Here is a 7,375-nt window from a genome sequence, read left to right on the forward strand (position 1 = left end):
CACCAGACCGCCTCCCCCAGACTTCCAGAAGCGAAGCCGGTCCCCAAGCACCAACCCCGACCGCCACCGAGGCACCCGCCGAAGGCGGGTGCCGAGTTCACCGGCCCCAAGCGACAACCGGTCACCGAGGCACCCGCCGAAGGCGGGTGCCGAGTTCACCGGCCCCAAGCGACAACCGGTCACCGAGGCACCCGCCGAAGGCGGGTGCCGAGTTCACCGGCCCCAAGCGACAACCGGTCACCGAGGCACCCGCCGAAGGCGGGTGCCGAGTTCACTGGCCCCAAGCGACAACCGGTCACCGAGGCACCCGCCGAAGGCGGGTGCCGAGTTCACTGGCCCCAAGCGACGGCGGTCACCGAGGCACCCGCCGGAGGCGGGTGCCGAGTTCACCGGCCCCGAGCACCAGCGGTCAGCCACGGAGGGTGCTGGATCATCCATACTTCCAGAGCTCCAGAGCTCCATAGCCCCGGAGCTCCATAGCTCCATAGCCCCGGAGCTCCATAGCTCCATAGCCCCGGAGCTCCATAGCCCCGGAGCTCCATAGCTCCATAGCCCCGGAGCTCCATAGCTCCATAGCCCCGGAGCTCCATAGCTCCATAGCTCCATAGCCCCGGAGCTCCATAGCCCCGGAGCTCCATAGCCCCGGAGCTCCATAGCTCCATAGCCCCGGAGCTCCATAGCTCCATAGCCCCGGAGCTCCATAGCTCCATAGCTCCATAGCCCCGGAGCTCCATAGCCCCGGAGCTCCATAGCCCCGGAGCTCCATAGCTCCAGCCGCGGAGGGTGCTGGCTGGTGGCTCCATAGCTCCATACTTCCATACTTGCAGCCACGGAGTTGGCTAAAATTGCACTAAGTGCGAAAGCCCATTCATTTACAACGGCGTGTCCGCCAGGCGGCGACATTTCCCCGTTACCGGTGGCTGCGCGGCGGGTGAGTGACAGAGCTTATCCGAGCGGCTGGAACTCTGCGCCGGCGTGGTCGAGCGTGAGGCCTCGGCCCTTTGGCTGCCTGGTACCTAAAACACTTCCATTGATCCAGCCACGGAGGGTGCTGGCTGGTGGCTCCATACCTCCAGAGCTCCAGAGCTCCATAGCACCAGAGCTCCATAGCTCCATAGCACCAGAGCTCCATAGCTCCATAGCACCAGAGCTCCATAGCTCCATAGCACCAGAGCTCCATAGCTCCATAGCACCAGAGCTCCATAGCTCCATAGCACCAGAGCTCCATAGCTCCATAGCACCAGGGCTCCATAGCTCCATAGCTCCAGGGCTCCATAGCTCCAGGGCTCCATAGCTCCATAGCTCCAGGGCTCCATAGCTCCATACCTCCAGAGCTCCATAGCTCCAGCCTGGGTGGCTGGTGGCTCCATAGCTCCATACTTCCATAGCTCCAGTCAGAGAGTTGGCGAAAATTGCACTAAGTGCGAAAGCCCATTCATTTACAACGGCGTGTCCGCCAGGCGGCGACATTTCCCCGTTACCGGTGGCTGCGTGGCGGGTGAGTGACAGAGCTTATCCGAGCGGCTGGAACTCTGCGCCGGCGTGGTCGAGCGTGAGGCCCCGGCCCTTTGGCTGCCTGGTACCTAAAACACTTCCATTGATCCAGCCACGGAGGGTGCTGGCTGGTGGCTCCATAGCTCCATAGCTCCATAGCACCAGAGCTCCATAGCTCCATAGCACCAGAGCTCCATAGCTCCATAGCACCAGAGCTCCATAGCTCCATAGCACCAGAGCTCCATAGCTCCATAGCACCAGAGCTACATAGCTCCATAGCACCAGAGCTCCATAGCTCCATAGCACCAGAGCTCCATAGCTCCATAGCACCAGAGCTCCATAGCTCCATAGCACCAGAGCTCCATAGCTCCAGAGCTCCATAGCTCCAGCCTGGGTGGCTGGTGGCTCCATAGCTCCATACTTCCATAGCTCTAAGTCAGAGAGTTGGCGAAAATTGCACTAAGTGCGAAAGCCCATTCATTTACAACGGCGTGTCCACAAGGCGGCGACATTTCCCCGTTACCGGTGGCTGCGCGGCGGGAGAGTGACAGAGCTCATCCGAGCGGCTGGAACTCTGCGCCGGCGTGGTCGAGCGTGAGGCCTCGGCACTTTGGCCGCCTGGTACCTAAACACTTCCATTGATCCAGCCACGGAGGGTGCTGGCTGGTGGCTCCATACCTCCATAGCTCCATACCTCCAGAGCTCCATAGCTCCATAGCACCAGAGCTCCATAGCTCCATAGCACCAGAGCTCCATAGCTCCATAGCACCAGAGCTCCAGAGCTCCATAGCACCAGAGCTCCAGAGCTCCATAGCACCAGAGCTCCATAGCTCCATAGCACCAGAGCTCCATAGCTCCATAGCACCAGAGCTCCATAGCTCCATAGCACCAGAGCTCCATAGCTCCATAGCACCAGAGCTCCATAGCTCCATAGCACCAGAGCTCCATAGCTCCATAGCACCAGAGCTCCATAGCTCCATAGCACCAGGGCTCCATAGCTCCATAGCTCCAGGGCTCCATAGCTCCATAGCTCCAGAGCTCCAGAGCTCCAGAGCTCCATAGCTCCATAGCTCCATACTTCCATAGCTCCGGAGCTCCATGGCTCCATACTTCCATAGCTCCAGCCTGGCTGGCTGGTGGCTCCATAGCTCCATACTTGCAGCCACGGAGCTGGCGAAAATTGCACTAAGTGCGAAAGCCCATTCATTTACAACGGCGTGTCCACAAGGCGGCGACATTTCCCCGTTACCGGTGGCTGCGCGGCGGGTGAGTGACAGAGCTTATCCGAGCGGCTGGAACTCTGCGCCGGCGTGGTCGAGAGTGAGGCCTCGGCCCTTTGGCTGCCTGGTACCTAAAACACTTCCATTGATCCAGCCTCGGAGGGTGCTGGCTGGTGGCTCCATACCTCCATAGCTCCATACCTCCAGAGCTCCATAGCTCCATAGCACCAGAGCTCCATAGCTCCATAGCACCAGAGCTCCATAGCTCCATAGCACCAGAGCTCCATAGCTCCATAGCACCAGAGCTCCATAGCACCAGAGCTCCATAGCTCCATAGCACCAGAGCTCCATAGCTCCATAGCACCAGAGCTCCATAGCTCCATAGCACCAGAGCTCCATAGCTCCATAGCACCAGAGCTCCATAGCTCCATAGCTCCATAGCTCCAGGGCTCCATAGCTCCATAGCTCCAGGGCTCCATAGCTCCAGGGCTCCAGGGCTCCATAGCTCCAGGGCTCCATAGCTCCAGGGCTCCAGGGCTCCATAGCTCCAGGGCTCCATAGCTCCAGGGCTCCAGGGCTCCATAGCTCCATACCTCCAGAGCTCCATACCTCCAGAGCTCCAGAGCTCCATAGCACCAGAGCTCCATGGCTTCAGAGCTCCATAGCACCATAGCTCCATACCTCCAGAGCTCCAGGGCTCCATAGCTCCATAGCTCCATAGCTCCATAGCTCCATACCTCCAGAGCTCCATAGCACCAGAGCTCCAGAGCTCCATAGCTCCAGCCTGGGTGGCTGGTGGCTCCATAGCTCCATACTTCCATAGCTCTAAGTCAGAGAGTTGGCGAAAATTGCACTAAGTGCGAAAGCCCATTCATTTACAACGGCGTGTCCACAAGGCGGCGACATTTCCCCGTTACCGGTGGCTGCGCGGCGGGAGAGTGACAGAGCTCATCCGAGCGGCTGGAACTCTGCGCCGGCGTGGTCGAGCGTGAGGCCTCGGCACTTTGGCCGCCTGGTACCTAAACACTTCCATTGATCCAGCCACGGAGGGTGCTGGCTGGTGGCTCCATACCTCCATAGCTCCATACCTCCAGAGCTCCAGAGCTCCATAGCACCAGAGCTCCATAGCTCCATAGCACCAGAGCTCCATAGCACCAGAGCTCCATAGCTCCATAGCACCAGAGCTCCATAGCTCCATAGCACCAGAGCTCCATAGCTCCATAGCACCAGAGCTCCATAGCACCAGAGCTCCATAGCTCCATAGCACCAGAGCTCCATAGCTCCATAGCACCAGCTCCATAGCTCCATAGCACCAGAGCTCCATAGCTCCATAGCACCAGAGCTCCATAGCTCCATAGCACCAGAGCTCCATAGCTCCATAGCACCAGAGCTCCATAGCTCCATAGCACCAGAGCTCCATAGCTCCATAGCTCCAGGGCTCCATAGCTCCAGGGCTCCAGGGCTCCATAGCTCCAGGGCTCCATAGCTCCAGGGCTCCAGGGCTCCATAGCTCCATACCTCCAGAGCTCCATAGCTCCATACTTCCAGAGCTCCATAGCTCCATAGCACCAGAGCTCCAGAGCTCCATAGCTCCATAGCACCAGAGCTCCATAGCACCAGAGCTCCATAGCTCCAGCCTGGGTGGCTGGTGGCTCCATAGCTCCATACTTCCATAGCTCCAGTCAGAGAGTTGGCGAAAATTGCACTAAGTGCGAAAGCCCATTCATTTACAAGGGCGTGTCCACAAGGCGGCGACATTTCCCCGTTACCGGTGGCTGCGCGGCAGGAGAGTGACAGAGCTTATCCGAGCGGCTGGAACTCTGCGCCGGCGTGGTCGAACGGCTGGCCTCGGTAGTTGAGGTACCAGGGGTGGGCCGGGGAGCTCCAGGCGGGTCTTGTGAGAGAGTGAAGCCGAGCGGCTGGAACTCTGGGCCGGCCTGGTCGAGCGGCTGGCCTCGGTAGTTGAGGTACCAGGGGCGGGCTGGGGAGCTCCAGGCGGGGCTTGTGAGAGAGTGAAGCCGAGCGGCTGGAACTCTGGGCCGGCGTGGTTGAGCCACGGAGGGTGCTGGCTGGTGGCTCCATAGCTCCATAGCTCCATAGCTCCATACTTCCATAGCTCCATACTTCCATAGCTCCAGACTTCCATAGCTCCATAGCTCCATAGCTCCATAGCTCCATAGCTCCATAGCACCAGAGCTCCAGAGCTCCATAGCACCAGAGCTCCAGAGCTCCATAGCTCCATAGCTCCATAGCCCCAGAGCTCCATAGCTCCATAGCTCCATAGCTCCAGAGCTCCATACTTCCATAGCTCCAGAGCTCCAGCCTGTCTGGTGGCTCCATAGCTCCATAGCTCCATACTTGCAGCCACGGAGCTGGCGAAAATTGCACTAAGTGCGAAAGCCCATTCATTTACAACGGCGTGTCCACAAGGCGGCGACATTTCCCCGTTACCGGTGGCTGCTTAGCGGGAGAGTGACAGAGCTTATCCGAGCGGCTGGAACTCTGGGCCGGCCTGGTCGAGCGGCTGGCCTCGGTAGTTGAGGTACCAGGGGCGGGCTGGGGAGCTCCAGGCGGGGCTTGTGAGAGAGTGTAGCCGAGCGGCTGGAACTCTGGGCCGGCGTGGTTGAGCAGCATGCCCGCGGAGGTGGCTCTTCCATAGGCACGGAGGGTGCTGGAGCTCCACACTTCCCTAGGCACGGAGGGTGCTGGAGCTCCACACTTCCATAGGCAGGGAGGGTGCTGGAGCTCCACACTTCCATAGGCAGGGAGGGTGCTGGAGCTCCACACTTCCATAGGCAGGGAGGGTGCTGGAGCTCCACACTTCCATAGGCAGGGAGGGTGCTGGAGCTCCACACTTCCATAGGCAGGGAGGGTGCTGGAGCTCCACACTTCCATAGGCAGGGAGGGTGCTGGAGCTCCACACTTCCATAGGCAGGGAGGGTGCTGGAGCTCCACACTTCCATAGGCAGGGAGGGTGCTGGAGCTCCACACTTCCATAGGCAGGGAGGGTGCTGGAGCTCCACACTTCCATAGGCAGGGAGGGTGCTGGAGCTCCACACTTCCATAGGCAGGGAGGGTGCTGGAGCTCCACACTTCCATAGGCAGGGAGGGTGCTGGAGCTCCACACTTCCATAGGCAGGGAGGGTGCTGGAGCTCCACACTTCCATAGGCAGGGAGGGTGCTGGAGCTCCACACTTCCATAGGCAGGGAGGGTGCTGGAGCTCCACACTTCCATAGGCAGGGAGGGTGCTGGAGCTCCACACTTCCATAGGCAGGGAGGGTGCTGGAGCTCCACACTTCCATAGGCAGGGAGGGTGCTGGAGCTCCACACTTCCATAGGCAGGGAGGGTGCTGGAGCTCCACACTTCCATAGGCAGGGAGGGTGCTGGAGCTCCACACTTCCATAGGCAGGGAGGGTGCTGGAGCTCCACACTTCCATAGGCAGGGAGGGTGCTGGAGCTCCACACTTCCATAGGCAGGGAGGGTGCTGGAGCTCCACACTTCCATAGGCAGGGAGGGTGCTGGAGCTCCACACTTCCATAGGCAGGGAGGGTGCTGGAGCTCCACACTTCCATAGGCAGGGAGGGTGCTGGAGCTCCACACTTCCATAGGCAGGGAGGGTGCTGGAGCTCCACACTTCCATAGGCAGGGAGGGTGCTGGAGCTCCACACTTCCATAGGCAGGGAGGGTGCTGGAGCTCCACACTTCCATAGGCAGGGAGGGTGCTGGAGCTCCACACTTCCATAGGCAGGGAGGGTGCTGGAGCTCCACACTTCCATAGGCAGGGAGGGTGCTGGAGCTCCACACTTCCATAGGCAGGGAGGGTGCTGGAGCTCCACACTTCCATAGGCAGGGAGGGTGCTGGAGCTCCACACTTCCATAGGCAGGGAGGGTGCTGGAGCTCCACACTTCCATAGGCAGGGAGGGTGCTGGAGCTCCACACTTCCATAGGCAGGGAGGGTGCTGGAGCTCCACACTTCCATAGGCAGGGAGGGTGCTGGAGCTCCACACTTCCATAGGCAGGGAGGGTGCTGGAGCTCCACACTTCCATAGGCAGGGAGGGTGCTGGAGCTCCACACTTCCATAGGCAGGGAGGGTGCTGGAGCTCCACACTTCCATAGGCAGGGAGGGTGCTGGAGCTCCACACTTCCATAGGCAGGGAGGGTGCTGGAGCTCCACACTTCCATAGGCAGGGAGGGTGCTGGAGCTCCACACTTCCATAGGCAGGGAGGGTGCTGGAGCTCCACACTTCCATAGGCAGGGAGGGTGCTGGAGCTCCACACTTCCATAGGCAGGGAGGGTGCTGGAGCTCCACACTTCCATAGGCAGGGAGGGTGCTGGAGCTCCACACTTCCATAGGCAGGGAGGGTGCTGGAGCTCCACACTTCCATAGGCAGGGAGGGTGCTGGAGCTCCACACTTCCATAGGCAGGGAGGGTGCTGGAGCTCCACACTTCCATAGGCAGGGAGGGTGCTGGAGCTCCACACTTCCATAGGCAGGGAGGGTGCTGGAGCTCCACACTTCCATAGGCAGGGAGGGTGCTGGAGCTCCACACTTCCATAGGCAGGGAGGGTGCTGGAGCTCCACACTTCCATAGGCAGGGAGGGTGCTGGAGCTCCACACTTCCATAGGCAGGGAGGGTGCTGGAGCTCCACACTTCC

The sequence above is a fragment of the Syngnathus leptorhynchus genome, unplaced genomic scaffold, assembly GCF_054491065.1.
Source record: "Syngnathus leptorhynchus isolate UIUO unplaced genomic scaffold, UIUO_Slep HiC_scaffold_327, whole genome shotgun sequence".
NCBI classification, from domain to species: Eukaryota; Metazoa; Chordata; class Actinopteri; order Syngnathiformes; family Syngnathidae; genus Syngnathus; species Syngnathus leptorhynchus.